Consider the following 15,912-nt stretch of genomic DNA (forward strand, 5'->3'; position numbering starts at 1 on the left):
AATGTGTGCTCAGCCACTTCAGTCGTGACTGACTCTTTGTGACCCTATGGACTGTAGCCCATCAGGATCCTCCGTCCATGGGATTCTCCAGGCAAGAATACTGGAGTTGCCATGCCCTCCTCCAGGGATCCTCGCAATCCAGGGATCCAACCTGCATTTCTTGCATTGCAGCTGCATTCTTTACCACTGAGCCACCAGGGAAGCCCCACGTGGGAATGGGCATTGGCTTTATTTTTTAATCCACTCCAAAATGGAGGAATACCAGAGTTCCAGATGATAGAATTCAAAGACAACTCATGCTACGAAACAAAAGCCAAACATGTAGAGACCATTTAAAAAAAAAAATGTTAACAAATCCGGCTCAAAGGAAGATAGGAAAGACACAAGGGTGCCATCTAAGGCAGGAGTATGTGACCTTTTAAGTGCCATGGACTGCCTTAGCAATCTAGACCCTCTAATCAGAATGTTTCTGAGTGATTTTGACACAGAAAATGCAATTACAGAGAAAATCAATTATACTGAAGCAGACATCAAAATATTTAAAAAGCAAATCTGTGATAATAGTAATGTGTGCTTCTTAACGCATAAATAACATGACACAGCAGCAGGTCTAAGAGCTACTGTAGTTTCCTGAGTGGTGATAGGCATAATTGATAGCTTAAACTACCTCCCTCAACATGATACAAAAGTCTGTAATTTCTATGTGTCAAGGCTACAGGTACTACTGTTTTTCCATAGTTTATTCTCCTTTTCATGATTGAAGGAAAAACCACATTTTGGCTACAGTATAGCAAAGATTAAAATTTGCATTTTTCTCCACCCATCGAAGTTCAGAGACCCTCTGCATTGCATCCAATGACCCTAAGAGTTTGGGACCCTTATCCAGAGACTCAGGGTCAGATCCAACAGAACAATTATTCTGACTTGCCAAAAGCTCTGCGAATAGCCCAGGAGTTTCTAGAGAAACAGTAGCTCACTTTTATCCCACTCCTGGAGCCACTGAAATACAGGAAATTAAACGGTAATTTACTGATTGGCACACATTAGCAGGATTGGGAACTTCACATAGACATCACCACTAACAATTATATGCCAAGTTCCATGGTTAGTTTTCAGAGTAGTCTGTAAAAGTTCTACTTAACAAGAAAGTCCGTCATCACCAAATTACTAACAACAGCTAGCCTGGCATCACAAGAGAGACACCTATGGAAATTTAGTGTGAGACAATATACAAAAGCGTGAAAGTCAGGGTGAATATTAGGGACAAGTGTGTTTTATATTTGTTTTATTTTCTTGAATTCTCTTATCCTTTTAAAAAGTATTTAAGGTCTAATAACTATAGCCTTCCCATGAATTGGACCAGGCTTCTGCGTGAGACTGGTACCCAAGGCTTGGCCTCTTCCGCCCCCACTGCTTCATACAACCAGGCCACTCACCAGATGCATGCCTCCATGGGGGATGCCCTAAGAAGATAAATATCATTCAGAGTCCAAAATACATGGACTCACATTGGGCCATTGCCAGTTTCTCATGGATCCTGGGTAACTGAGACGGTTTTTGTTTTCATGGTTAGGACCTACAAACAACAGCTGCAAAAGTGTAATACTTTTTCTAGACTAATAAAATTACCTAAATCTGGCTCACTGTTTCAGCTGTGGTAGCAGCCAAACTTCCCAGAAAGATGCAAGCCATGTATAGATTTCAGAAGATATGGGATGGGAGCTCTGAGCCAAACCAGAGGCATTCAAACCCAACCCAACAGCAAAAGATACATTAACTAAGTTCTGAATTACAGGATAATTCCTATGTGTGGAGATTACAAACATTATTTTTAGGAGTCAGATAAAACTTTAATCAAACCTATAAAGTTCAAGCACGCTTGAAGTTATGTGACATGCCATATATGAACATCAGATTTTTTTCTCTAAAACACAGTGAAAGGTTCAATTAAAGCCCTTAACTCGGCAGGGAAGCCTTTGATCATAGATTCTGTCACCACCTCTCAACACATACAAACAGTATGAAACATATCTCAGACCTACCTAAGGAACAAAATCAGTATTGTGAAGTGGCATGGAAACCACACATACATATACACAGAGATCACGCTCCTTTCAAATAGGGGGGCAGGCACAGGGAAATGAGTTGCAAAAACTACAGTTTTCAAACTGAAAAGGTTCCTTAGACACAGTACGTGAACACAGCCACCAAATTATTTTCTAAATGTAAGTGTGTGGTACCAATGCCTTCTTTAAGGAAAAACAGCCTCATTAGAACCCAGTGGAAAACAGGAACACTTTTCTTGAATGACTCTGAATTAAAGACAGTGGATGGAAAACTGTTTTGGATAAAAGGAAGATGTGGCATAGATGTTATAAGTTGTCATGGTCTTACTAACACATCTTTCTGTCACAGCCAAATATGAGTCTGCAACAGAGCTGGATATAAAATAAATATCTGTCCCTTGTCTTTATATAATCCAACTTCCCAAGCTGACTCCCTTCTACCTCCTCAGAAACCTAATAAAGCCCATATTTCAATGTACTGATAATTCACTGAAAACCACAAAGCCATTCATCTCCAACTCAGACTTAGGTTATGACTTTTTTTGCAATTATCTCTTCTTATCAATACTGTAAATCTGTAACAAACAAAAGGGCTTTAGTCCACAAATCCAACAGACAACCATAAAAATAACAGCTGAGGTGGGAACACAAATGCACCCCATAGTAAGCACAGTTATGTTTTTCACTGTGAACAATCTGGTTTAGTCTTCACAACAAGGAGGAGGTAGGAACTATAATTGTGCTCTCTGACAGATAAAGAAATTGAGGGTCAGAGAAACTTCACAGCCTGCCCCAAGCCACACCTTCCCTCTTTTTTAAAAAATTTTTATTTTTAATTGGAGGGTAATTGCTTTACAATATTGTGTTGGTTTCTGCCATATATCAACATGAATCAGCCACAGGTTTACCTATGTCCCCTCCTTCATGAGCCTCCCTCCCACCTCAAGGCCCATCCCACCCCTCCAAGTTGTCACAGAGCACTGGATTTGAGCTCCCTGCATCACACAACCAATTTCCGCTTATATCTATTTTACATATATTAATGTATATATTTCAATGCTACTCTCTCAATTCATCCCACACTTTCCTTCTCAACACAGCACTCCTTGGAGGAAAGAACACTAGACCCTCACTTTTGGTACCCCAGCCCTGGATCCCAAGATTAAATGACACATAAACCAGCCTCTGTTGCACAGCATGGGGCCTAAAGATAGGATATATAAAACTAATTGTTTCTGTGGAATTTAGAAGCCGTTCAACTTTCACTAAAGCGGACCCTCCCCTTAGAGAAACTTGTTACCAAAAAGGAGAACTATGATGGAAAACAAAGAGCATTTCCTTCTTGGAACAGGGCAAAAGGAGAGATCTATAGGGAAACAAAATACAGAACTGTCTGTGCCAGGATTGAGGGATTGTTCTGGTACAATACATGTCCAAGTCCATCCTCGCAAGATCAATTCAACAGAACAATAAACCTCATTAGAACTCTGCTTTAATTCACCTGCCTAGTCCTAAATATGTAGGTTTCACAGATAATATCTTCATCTACTCCAAAACAGTTACATTTAGAACTATTAATAATAGCAAAAATCAGATCTACATATATTATCATTATCAAGGTTTTTACTTGGGTCTTTTCTGCCTTTACTACTTTAAGCACATGAATGATTCAATCAACATGATCAGAGGTCCAGAAGAGTTTATATTTTCACATGTTGTTATTTATAACCTAAAAGAGAGAGGCTCATCTGAGCTAGCCAGTTATCGACTTCCACAACTTCTTCAATTCTTCCAAACAGAATTTCTTAAAAGTGCCACTGAATTTTAAAGCACCTCCCCATAAAAGCCCTTCGAGGATAAGCAGCATGACCCCACCGTCCTAAGCTCAGGCTACCTAGCCAATATGCAGCTAATAAAAAAAATCAGGGGTTGAACCCAGATAAAGCCACAGAAGACACAGACCATGGTTTTTCCATTTAAGAGTCTTGTCTTTATCACCTACTATGTAAAAAAAAAAAATACACATATATATATGCTAATGCTAAGTTGCGTCAGTTGTGTCCGACTCTGTGTAACCCCACAGACAGCAGCCCACCAGGCTCCTCCATTCCTGGGATTCTCCAGGCAAGAATACTGGAGTGGGTTGCCATTTCCTTCTCCAGTGCATGAAAGGGAAAAGTGAAAGTGAGGTCACTCAGTCGTGTCCGACTCTTCGCAACCCCACAGACTGTAGCCTACCAGGCTCCTCCGTCCATGGGATTCTGATGGTGATACACAAATTTGGAAAAGTCCCTGATGCTGGGAAAGACGGAGGGCAGAAGAAGAGGGCGACAGGATGAGATGGCTGGATGGCATCACTGACTCAAAGGACATACGTTTGAGCAAACTCCAGGTGATAGTGAAGGATGGCGAAGCCTGGTGTGCTGCCACCCATGGGGTCACAAAGAGTTAAACCCAACTTAGCAACTGAACAACAACAACACAATTTTGAGTAAAACCCAGTTCCTGCCCTGAACACAGCCAACCTACTCACCAGACAGAAATCTAAATCTGTGGTATCATGGGAACAGAAGAAGTCAGAGTGACATGATGGTGAAGGTTTTGGAGCCACGGAGACCAATCCATAGGTTTAAAATCCCCAAACCCTAACTCTACGATGCTTCACCTTCCCTGTAATCCTGGGCCTGAAACTTAAACTCTCTAAATCTTCGAATCCTCATTTGTAACAGAGATGACATACCACAGAGTAACTGTAAGAATTAAAAACAACATGACAAGAACCTAGAACTATGCCGAGCAAGAAATACATATTACATACGTGGTTGTGACAGTCTCATGTTATTCCATCTGCTTATATCGGCCCAACTACAACTTCTAAAGCCCAATTATATGTCAGTGGAATGGGCTTTTCTTTTTTCTATTTAGGATATTAAAATGATAGGGCTTTATCGCCAATAACAATTCGGGGCTGACTGAGGGAGGGTGAAGGATGAGTCACACATTTCTGACTTGAATAGTGCCAATGACCACAGTGGGAAAAGCAGACAGAAGCATGGGGGTGAGGGGACTTGGGGAGGTGGAAAGTGGAAAGCAGGCAACAATTAGGAGGAAAATGAGTTCAGTTTGGATATCTCAAGTTAAAAGTACATATGAGTCATCCAAGTAGAAATGTCCAAAAGATTGTCTGAGACAAGGGAGAACCTGGAGAAAGACCTGGGGGTCATTAGCATGTGGGTGGTGGCTAAAGCCATGGAAGTACAGAAGTCACCCAAAGAGGCTTAGCAGACTGAAAGCAAACTACCAAGGATGCAAGCCCAGGGAATGGGCTTACTGGCAGGCACAGTAGGACCTATGAAGAAATGAAAGGAGAAAAGTAGGAAAAATGCAAAGGAACCCAAAGGAGAAAGTTTCATACGAGGAATAGGAGTGATCAGTAGGTCAAGAGCTACAGAAAAGTCATGTCACAGTCCTATTAGAGGCCATCTGTAACCTTAGGAGCAGTTTCTGTGACGCTGAGGTGATGGAAACCAGATGACAGGTCATCTGTAAGATCTCTGCCTAAATGGTAAAATTCTCTGATTTCAAAATAGAAGCTCACTGTTCTCCAAACCCACCAAAATATTAAAACCTCAAATAACCGATTACAAGGTGTTTTTTTTTTCCCCAGAGAAAGGGAAATTTGCAAAAGAGACCCAGTTAAAAACCACAAAAGCCATTTAACATGATCTTTGCTATTAAGCTCCTATCTATTTCCTTGAAGTTGGTCCTCAGGGAGAGACAAAAGAAAAATTAGCTTAATTCTCTACCACCCAAAAACTGGAGGAGGGAAAAAGGGGTCTAACTTACTAGATAAATTTCCTGTCCAATAATTCTCTAAGGGCAATGCATATAAATTGCTATTTCAACATTACCTTGAGAAATGTGTTGCCACAAGTCGGGAGAGACTTTGGTTTCAATATGCAAATCCCTGCATACTTTGGTAAAATTCCATTTAAGCAGAGTCCCACCTGGATTTCTAAATAAGCTTGAGCTCTTGTTAAATTTTTTAGTAGATTGTTCCTTAACATCATTTTCCTCATTCTTTGTACACTTATAACTGTAGAAAGTGCTGTCCTAGGCAATTTTAAATAAAAGTTATAAAATGGTTCTGTGATGCAAATTATAGCACTACAAGGGACTGTTTGGCTTGGCAGTATAAACTGGTAAAACTAGTTAGCAGACTTCAAAAATTATTCCCCCAAACATCTGCTCAGGCTAAGAAAGAGGTTTTTGTTTTTTTTAAGTCTACTCCACATACAAATATTTTTCAAGAAGTTATACACCATCACCTCTTGAGAAGCTTAAAACTCGCATGCACGTGCGCACACACAAACACACACACACACACACAAACAGATAGCAATTGAACAACAACAAATTTAAGTTGGGTCCAACTCTTGCGACCCCATGGGCTATAGCCCACGAGGCTCCTCTGTCCATGGGATTTTCCAGGCAAGAATATTGGAGTGAGTTGCCATTTCCTCTTCCAGAGGATATTCCCAACCCAGGAATCGAACCCACATCTCCTGCACTGACAGGTGGATTCTTTATTACTGAGCCACCAGGGAAGTTTAGATAAGTAGGTAGTTAGGTAGATATATACACAGCAGGGACACTCTCTCCATCCCCTAAATTCCAGTTCAGTAGCCCTAGAAGGAGTCCTAGTATCTTAATTTTTAAAACCTCAAGGGAGATTATAATGTATCCTCCCCTGACATGCTCCTCTTGAGAAGCTTTTATGTTTTGGCAGGATCCCCCAAAGCTGGGGCGGGGGGTGGGCAGAAGGGATGGCAACTGGCCACTGTGTTCTTCATGGACGAGCAAGACATGGCAGGAAAGGTGACTGCAGAATATGAAATCCTGCGAGCAAGCCACGTTGGACAGATGGCAGAGAGCACCTGCATATCACATGGACGTTTCAAGAACACTCAGAGGCTGGAAGCAGCTTTAACCTTGACCCCGCCTCCTAGGGAAGAGTGTTTCCAACACCCACAGAGAAGAGATCCAGGGCAGAGCCTTCATTCCCTGAGTCAACAGTTCTATCCTGGGCCTCCTGGGGACTTCTGCTCCACAGCCTCAATTGAGAGCATCCGAGCATGAATAACAACAGTCCTCCAAGCTGTACCCACTCAGGATGGGACTGGAGACTCCGTTCTCAGTCAATTCTCTCTCCTTAAAGGAAAGAGAGAATATTTGAGTCCTACTACATGCTACACACTGGAGATAGCAAATACAAATGAAAAGATGAACAGAACAAAAATCTTACCCATCAGGAACCTCCAGTCTCACCAAACACCTTGCATTAGGTACTTTTGTTTCACAATTTACATGTAAGATGGCAGTACAAGAAAACCACAGTACAAGAAATATTTATCAACGTGCTTAAAGTTCCTAAGGCCACAAGAAGCCTCCCTGAAACCCAGGAGGGGAATAACTCCAAACAAGTTAACAAGACAGCATGTAGAGCAGATGAGAGATGGAACCCAAGCTATTGTAACTGGCATGGCCCTAAAAAGGCAGCCTGGGAAGACATCTGGGTAAAGCAAGTATAAAAGCCCCTTTATTTGTCTCCTGGTAACTATGGTCAAGTTTATATTAATTATTAAACTTCAAAAGTTTTTCACAAGAATTGGGGAAGAGAAAAATGATAAAGAACAAACATCACAATATATTCATCTATTGAATCATTCTTTTGTACACCTGAAACTAATGCTATATGTCAACTACATCTCAATTTTTAAAATATATCAAAAATAGACAGCCAGGCTGACACCATTAAAAATCTAAAAATTTTTATCAGTTCTACTGATACAATATTTTTGGTGCCCCCCAAAACCCTGAAATGGGCATCAAAAAAGGTCAGAAAGATTTTTAAAGAACGTTATCAACACATCCCTATTACTAAGAGTTCTTTGACATAGTAATTAACTCATAGATTTTTTAAAATTATTCTTAAATTTCTTTGAATAAAAAACCAATTTACCTTCAAAACCCATAGAATTTTTCAGAAAATAACATATTGTGGAAAAACTTGGCCTGTAGAAGTACAAATTTTCCCTGGGCTCACTCACCTTGCTTCACCCCAGACTCCACTTGCTGGCAACAGAGAGCAGCTGTCTCACTTGGGGGGCACCCCGAAAGTTCCTCTGGATCAGGCGACTACAGCAAGATGGGAAGAGAACTGAAAAAAGAAAAACCAGTCAATACACTCGTCCTATGACACCAGAAGCAGAGTTTATAAAACCAGCTACAACCAGAACTTCAGAAAAAGCAATGATGGACAGGAAAAGCCATCAATATATACATACTTTAAACAGGGGAACACGGGTGATGGGCTGGCAAACCAAGAAAACACATGCCTCCTCCTGACAACCTCTGCCCAGGCTGACCAAGGACTGTCACCGAAAGCCTTGTCTTGAGCAAGGTACTGCAGCATCCAAACTACCTTCTCTAGCTTGGGTTTTCTCTTCAGCTGATAATAATGGGTTTGCAGCCCAACACAAGCGTGTCAAAGGTTTCAGACAATGAGCCCAGAACCTTGCTTGCTAAGGCACTCAGGGTGCTGAAGTTCTCCAGAATATTTTCTTCCCATATTTCCTGCCTTACTCCTCACAGGTCCTGGCTCTCTACACGACTCATTGTTTCCGAACACACCGCCCAATCTCACACCTTTGCTCTCCCCATCCCCTTATCCTGAGACACCGCCCCTCCTCCGGAGATTAGTCATCCTCCAAACACAGCTCAAGTACCCCTTGCATGCCCGCCCTACCCCCACCACACCTCGCCTCTGCACACAGGCGCCTTGCAGGTACCTGTGTCCTAGCACTTGCTTCCCTCTGCCTTGACCGTCACCCCTTCTCCCCAGCTGGCCCCTCCACCACCCTCCTGTTCTTCTCACAAGGAGAGGCACATGCCAAGGCATGTTTGTTCCTTGAAGGATTTCCAACAAGAGGTTCCCTGTGACTGACTCGGAGTCCATTTCCCTGGGAAATAGTCTTCTTACTGCTACTCTGGTCCTGGAAGATGTTCTTTTTCAAGAGTGCTATCCAAGCTCCAACACACCAACAACTGGGCTCTTGCCCAAGTCAGTCCCCTCGCAGCAAGGCTGCCGGGCTTCACTGCCAAAGAGGATGGATCATGTGTAGTCACGCTGGGGCCGACAAAACCACCTTGGCAGGGCCCCGGAGTGTAATAGGTTTGTGCATGCAAAGGCGGGGCGGAGGCCTCTTTTCCCCATTAAGTCTGTTTGATAAGGGGCTCTATAAGACTTGCCACGCCTCCACCACCCCCCCCATCACGACCTACCCAAACTTAAGAGATGACAATGGAGCACGGGAGCTCTTCTCTGGGAGGAAACAGGGACGGAGGCAGGGGACAGGCCCAGTGCTCCCCACCTCCACCTCAGGGAGAGCTGAGATCTCATTCAAGCAGAACATGGAGGAGAAACCTACATGATCCACGTGGTCCCCTGACATCAAATCTCACCTCATGTTCAGCAACAGCCCCCAAAGCTGCCCAGGCTTCTAAGCGGCCCCTGGTTTCTGCTTCCCTAGGTTGCTGACCTCGCTGGTAGTATTGACGCATTCACTGCAGCAGAGCACCACCTGGTGAACCACAGCTCAAATATCCGAGGCATCCTCCTATGGTTCACTCATAAGGGAATCACCTGCCTCTTTGCCGAGAGTCTGGCAGCCAGGGAAGGAGTCCATCTCACACCTGCTGCGAGGACTTCAGCCAACTTCCTTGCACAAACACCTCAGCAGCAGAGGCAGACGTCTCAACAGACCCAACCACGACTGCCAGACAAGTATAAAAGAATATCCACCGCAGCCCACAAGCTGCCCACCGTTGCACAGACCCTCAGCCTAGAGCAGCCACAGACGTGTGTGCATTCTCACCACTAACAGGTGATGATGCACCTCGTGCTCTCTCTCTGGCCTCTTCTCCACCCACAGCATCCCATTTACTACTTCTGTGATGGTGGGGGGCGGGCAGTCCTTTCTGATGACAAACAGAGGATGACAAACAGAGCTCTGTAAATTACAAAGGTCCCAAAGGGGAGGCAACCTTCTGCAAGAAGGACTGTCCCTACAGCCTGATTTGTGGTGATGCGATCACAGAGCCTCGATTCTGCATTTGGTCCTACATGGGTTTTAAGAGCCACATTCAGTAATTACAGAAAGGAAAGAGGGAGGTGGAGACCAGATGAACTCTGAGTGGTGTTTGAGGAGTTACTTATAACTACAGTTAGATCACTCAACCACCAGACTCAGAAGAGAAACTGCGCCTTGAGTTTTCAATTGTCCTTTAAAAATCTATGTTAGATGAAGAAAAAGTGGAACTTTTTACTTTTTATATTTTCTTGTTTTACCATTCCTCCACTAAAACTTTCCAGGTGGCACTAGTGGTAAAGAAACTGCCTGCCAATGCAGGAGACATAAGAGATGCGGGTTCAATCCCTGGGTCAGGAAGATCCCCTGGAGAAAGAAATGGCAACCCACTCCAGTATTCTTGCCTGGAAAATCCAATGGTCAGAGGAGCCTGGCAGTCCATGGGGTCACAAAGAGTCGGACACGACTGAAGCAACTTAGCACGACCACTACAAGGGCTCCATTCATTTTCAACGCACAGTCCAAAATTTGGGCCCAAGCAAGTTTTTTAAAACAAGTATCTTGCTATACAATATTCTCATGTAAACTGCAAAAGAAGACAAAGTACACTTTTTGAAGGAATTTTTATGGAACCTAAAATACAGAAGTTTAGAGACCAGGTGGGTGGTGACATTCAACTGCCAAATCACTAGCTTTTTATTTTCATGGATCTAATTTCCAATTGGCTCCTAAAAATAAAACCTTAAAAAGCCTTTCGAAGAGAACTATTAGGGTTTACCTCCTGGCCCTCATTCTGTTTCAAAGATGAACAGAGAGACTTTAAAGTTGTTTATCCAACAGAAATAAGCTTTTTTTCTCTTAAGTATCCTTCCCAAAACCTAGCACCGGGCATCCTCAGACCACAAAACAAAGATGAGGGAATGTTTGCCGTCCAAAGTGTGTGGCCAGCGATCCCGTGTAACAGTCCAAGTCCTCCAGTGACACTGGGTCCCACTGCACTGAATACTGCTCCTCATAGTGTGAGGCCCAGAGGGTGACCAGCGAGATGAAGCTCACAACCGTCACCGGGTCACACCCCACTGTATCTGAGAGCTCATGCAACACAATGGAAAACAACACCACAGAAATCCTGAAGCCAGTGAAAGAAAGCTCTTGTTTTTGTTTTGCTTCATTTTGAATGCTGGTGCTTAATAGAAAGCAGGCTTAAACAAAGGCAAGAAAATAGGAAGAAGGAAAACTCTGGGGATTCAGCATGTACCTGGGACCTGAGCTGCAACGGGCATTATATAAAACCACTTGCTTCTTCCATTTCAAATCTTGCAGTTTCCATTTTCCTTAACAAAGGTTTACTACTAATACGGTTAAACTGTCCACTGAGGCAATTTAGATCCTTCACCACCCATCAGAATCTCCTGAGGAGCTTTAAAAATTCTGATGCCCAGAAGATTTAGAACAGAACCTCTAGGGGCTCAAAGGTGGTTACTTTTTAAAGCTGCCCAGCTGATACTAATGCAGACCCAGGACTTGGAACCTCTGCGCTAACCTATCCTCAGGGTGTTTTTTTCCTGTCTTGGTGGTTGGGGAGCAGCAAATATTTACACCCAAAACAAAGGGAGTGGGTGGAGAAACACAAATGGACAGGTAGAGAGCCTAAGGAAGCTGGAGTGAATAACACCGCGCAGGGGCTGATCCCTAGGTGGGTACAAGGTGGGGCCTGGGGGTGCACACTCCCGTAAGAAAGGACAGGGGTGGGGAAAGACCAGGTCATTCCCTAAGTAAGCCCTGGATGGCCAATGTCATGGAGTTGATAAAAAAGAACAATTCAAAGCTCATCTGTAAAGAACATCAAGGTGTCAAGTGTTTGCTATGTGAGAACTGATTATTATAACAATGGTTTTCAGATGTGAAGAACTGTATTTACCATTGTGATTTCTCTTGGTTCTTCTAGTAATAGTACTGACAGGTTTTTTTTAAGTAATAACTCATATTTTCTTGCTCACTAAATCGGACAAAGCACACACTCATCACAGGCTAACTGTCTGGAGTTACAATGTCCGAAGAACAAAGCTTTCCTAGGCTCATATGCGAGCTGACTCCAAACCTGATTTCAATTACCATCATGATGTTCTCAGATGTGACAGCGTGTGGATAAGAGAGAGAAGCTGGGTACCTAGAAAGGGTGAGGACTGTGAGAACACTGTCTCCAGCTGAGAGCTAATTCTAGCCTCACTTCCATGTTCCTTAGTTCACAGGGCTACCTGCTCTCTACCTGTCCTGTAACAGAGGGACAAAAAGCAAGCTGCTCAGCTGGGGTACCTCCTTCCAATTTCAGTCTCTCATGGAGGAATTCATCAGTTTTACTTTATCCATCCTTTACCAGTGTTGCCCAGAGTATATGGTGCAGGCCATCTGTACCAGATACACCTGGGCCATTTCTAGACACTCCACACAGCATAAGAAAGCAATCAAAATACCCGGAGTACAGCCCACGAGTCTGTATTTTAATCAACCATAGAGACACAACAGCCTGTGAACCCATCATAAACTCTCTCTCACCAACTTCTCCTTGGAAATAGGTTTATCAGGTGTGCTGCTAAATCCCTCCATAACCTCTGCCACTTCCTACCTGGGCTTTCATTAACTCACCCTCCTTCTTGGTCTCTCAAGGTATCTGGTCTCCTCAAAGTACACTACATGGCCTTTCATTCAAATACCTCTTGGACCCCAGCACTGCTGTCTCAAAGCTCCTGACTCACGTCACGCTTCTCTGAACTCACCTCAGATGCAAAACTTCTCTAGCACTTTCAGCTGTGGAGTTCTGATCTGTTAGCTCTCTTCCTCTCTCAACTAAACCTCAAGCTTCTTGAAGGCAGGGCCCACATCATCCCTCTGAATCTTCCATAGGGCACAGTATATCTTGGGTTTCCAGAGCAGTGGTTGACTAACAGACCAAGCTCCTGCTTCAGCCCCGGGTTTTCCTCCATTCACCTTCTTCTCTTCTCCCTGAGAAAACTTTTTGATCTCTCCTTGCCATAACGAATTGTTTCAGGCAAGGGTGGGAGAAAAATTAACATGCTACTGGGGAAAGAGTGAGGAGGGGCGAAAGAAATACGCCAGCAACCTCAACTCTCCAGCCAACAGCCAGAAACCAAGAAGATCTACTTAGTCTTTGAAGCTGCCAAAATCACCAACTAAATTAATATACAATTTAGAAGAAAACTTCCCAATTTCTCCTCATTTTTATACAACACCTCTTTTCCCAGGCCCTCCCTGAGAGCTAGGTTTACTCCTTTTTTAGATGAGATACTAACAGGAGGGAAATATTTGTTTTCGCCGGTCACCATAAATTAAGAAAGTGGAGGGTGACTGCTAGATCAAGGCACAACGAACAGTCCTGAGAAATGATTACAGGCAGTTACAGTTTAAATAGACTTTCAATCCCCCAAAGAGTCCAAGAACACCTAAACAAAGCATTTCAACCCAGCACCACTAGCGGCTCTGAGAGACCACCTCAGGCATTAAGGAAAGGTTATTTCCTTCTGGGGGGATGGTGTCTCCAGTCACTACATTCAGGAGAGATGATGCCCACAGTGAGTGACCTCAGGGGCTAAGAATCAAGTGTTCTCAGAAACAGGAATGGGCACTGTATCCTACTGCAATGCAATGTCCCTATGTTTGCCCCAAACCAGCGACCACCCAGACAGACTTTCAAAGGCAAGCACACAACCCTCAGCGTTGACGTCCTGATGGGGAACCTTTCTTCTGGCTACGCCCACACCTGCCATATGCTCATTGCTTTCCATCTATCTTTTCTTATGGTATTTGTGAGTAAAGCTGCTCACCGGATCATAAGCTTCCTTGAGCAGAGGGACTGCACTTTTATATGAACACCACGCCCCCTCATCTCTGCATCTCACAGCTGATATCTACTAACCCTATCCAGAAGCCCTGCAGCCAGCTGATCTTAAGGAAGGCGGTATTTAAATGAGTGTTTTAAAGTAGCCTGAAGATTTCTATAGTCTTTAAAGGTATTGATTTTCATGCTTTCTGACAGCATTTTTAAAAACACAGGTTTACCTTAGGATCCTGTGATCAGTGAGACAAGCCTCAATTTATCTTGCAATCTAGTCTGTATGGGACACAGTGCTAAATCACTTCAGTTGTGTCCAACTTTGTGCGACCCTATGAACTGTAGCCAGCTGTCCGTGTAATCCCTCTGTCCATGGGATTCTCCAGGCAAGAATACTGAGTGGGTTGCCATTTAGAGACCAGGCATAAATTCTGGACCAAATTGCATGTGCCCATCTGAAACTGCAAAGGTTAGGGTGAGTTTATCCTTGACCTAAAGGAAAGCTAACCTCCAGTGGCTTCAATTATACCTCTATTCAGGACTAATTGTTGGATAATTTCATATTTATAACTTGATAAGTAGCAGCATTCAAGTAACAATTTGCTTTAGTAAAGAGAATAATGAATCTAACTGGTAGTTCTATAATCATAAGGTTATGATTTACACTTGCCGCAAGGATTTTTTTTTTCTGTAAACTGAGTTAGAAACTCTTTTTCCAGATTCACAAAAGTAACTCTGTATTGTTTCAAGTTCATTGTTTAATATGCCACCTACACTCCAAGACCTGTCCATTTACAAGCAGACTACCATGAGTCACCGGGTACCGAAACCTTATCTCATCACGTCTGAGCTGTGCAGGCCTTCCAGGCCAGGCCTGTGCTTCCAGCTTCCACAGCCTGTCCTTCCTTCCTCACAGCTGAAGCCTCTTGACCCTTGCCCTCACCCTCCTCTCCCTGGCTCCATCCAGCAGGAGTTTCTAGAACAGAGATTCAAACAGCTTGAGCCAAGTTGTTGTTGCTGCTTAACCAACCCTGACCTTGCTGTGTCTAACAACTGGGCTTCTCTCTCCTGCATTCCACAGGCCTGGGTCACCCTCTCATTCAGTTCTGATAACAGCCTGAGCCCCTCGCTGAATAACCTGTAGGTCCCTGGGCTCTGAGATGCTGCATGGTACTTGATCATCTTCCAGGGCACCGGAGGTCTAACCTGAACCCACTGGGCTGCAGCTACTTAACCTATCCGAATCTTAACATATCAGAAATGAAAACCTCAGCAACAAAAACACCAACAAAGCAAGAGAAAATGTGGGATATATCTTTTTATCGAGCATTCAACACCCCCACGCTGTGGGTGCTGAAGTCAGAGGACTTCTTATAAACCACTTCAAAGCTAACACCCATGGCTACTGAAAGTGCAAGCATGCACACCCAGTTGTGTCCAACTCTTTGCAACCCCAAGGATTGTAGCCCACCAGGCTGCTCTGTCCACGGAATTTTCCAGGCAAGAATATTGAAGAGGGTTGTCATTTCCTTCTCAAGGGGATCTTTCTGACCCAGGGATCAAACCCGGGTCTCATGTGTCTCCTGCATTGACAGGCAGGTTCTTTACTAGCTGAGCCATGGAGAAAGCCAGCTACTGAATATAAAATATGAGAATAACTAGATAATTATTCTCTGTTAGAAATCAAATCGTCTTCTAATATCTCATTAACAAAGCTAAGTTTATATGTACATTTTTATCCATAGCCTTAAAAAAAAATCAGACATTAAAAACTGGCTGGCTAAACTATCTTTCACTTCAAAATAACTTGAAAAACAGCAACCTTCGTTTTCTGGTCAAAGCTTAT

General features: G+C 43.5%; 1 protein-coding gene across 12 annotated transcripts in view; it reads right to left on the reverse strand.

Moving 5' to 3' along the window:
- TANC1 (tetratricopeptide repeat, ankyrin repeat and coiled-coil containing 1) overlaps window positions 1–15,912 on the reverse strand; it is a 327,768-nt gene that overhangs the window by 179,723 nt on the left and 132,133 nt on the right. For all 12 annotated transcript variants that reach the window (XM_081582806.1, XM_081582795.1, XM_081582801.1 and 9 more), the window contains one exon: window positions 8,177–8,286. The gene's annotated coding sequence lies outside the window, so the exon portion shown is untranslated. The remainder of the gene's footprint in view (window positions 1–8,176; window positions 8,287–15,912) is intronic.

The sequence above is a fragment of the Giraffa tippelskirchi genome, chromosome 3 (genome assembly GCF_054371585.1).
Source record: "Giraffa tippelskirchi isolate mGirTip1 chromosome 3, T2T-mGirTip1v1.2.pri, whole genome shotgun sequence".
In the NCBI taxonomy this organism is placed as follows: Eukaryota; Metazoa; Chordata; class Mammalia; order Artiodactyla; family Giraffidae; genus Giraffa; species Giraffa tippelskirchi.